The sequence below is a fragment of the Penaeus monodon genome, chromosome 27, assembly GCF_015228065.2.
Source record: "Penaeus monodon isolate SGIC_2016 chromosome 27, NSTDA_Pmon_1, whole genome shotgun sequence".
Classification (NCBI taxonomy): Eukaryota; Metazoa; Arthropoda; class Malacostraca; order Decapoda; family Penaeidae; genus Penaeus; species Penaeus monodon.
In genome coordinates, this window is record NC_051412.1 from 19,230,435 (window position 1) to 19,231,285 (window position 851).

Below are 851 nucleotides of genomic sequence, written 5' to 3' on the forward strand. Positions count from 1 at the left end.
GCGGGTTAAGGATAATGCTAGGGCGTAATCATATTGAGCTGTTGATAATGAGATGGTGAGGTTATGGCCGCGCGTGAGTATAAGGGTGTAATTAGGAGAGACATCATTTGTCATGTTGCAGAGTGGTTGTTTGTTTGAAGAAGGTTGTTTAGTTCCGCTGCGGTGGTAGTTTGTGGTTGTTTGGTAGTGCGGTTGTTTGCGGGTATCCGTGTACTTACTGAATGTGTTTTGCCTTCATGAAAGTTTCTGATACTTACGTGGTAGCTGTGGTAGTGTATATATTTTTTTTTCTCCTGCTTCGTTTTACTGTCATGATAGCGTCTGGTAGGTGCATCAATGGTATATATATTTTTTATCATAGAAAAAATCATGTTCTGCTTTACATACGTATTTAGAAACTCGATTGGTAAGGTATAACAGTGTTGGAGTTCATTAAATCCTTAAAGCACGGTTAAGCGAACCTAGCGGTATGACAATAAAGATGACGTTTGTAAGCACGGGTCGAGTGCCCTTGTGAACAATGCCAAATTGGAAGTGGAAGAATGGAGGAGAGATAATTGGAAAGGAAAGATCAGATATCCATAACTAACGACTTCGCCCGTGGCCAGTAGGGCGTGGAAGAGGAAGGGCGGTTGCTGGTGCTCGGTTTGGTGGGCTAAAGGTGTGAGGTGAGGCAGCTTTGTCAGCTCGTAGTTACATTGCACCGCACGCGAACCCAACTCCGAACACCCCACTGGCTTTCTCTTCTTAGCCCCCCACCCCACACCCCGCCGGCCGCCTCACCACTACTCCCACCGCTGCCATCAGCCTCTGAATCCTCCCCACCCCCCTTTCCCCTTTCCGGCACAATC

The 851-nt window shown here is 46.9% G+C and overlaps 1 protein-coding gene across 1 annotated transcript in view; it reads left to right on the forward strand.

Moving 5' to 3' along the window:
- LOC119590656 (proteoglycan Cow-like) overlaps nucleotides 1-851 on the forward strand; it is a gene marked incomplete in the record, with an annotated part of 201,110 nt that overhangs the window by 126,971 nt on the left and 73,288 nt on the right.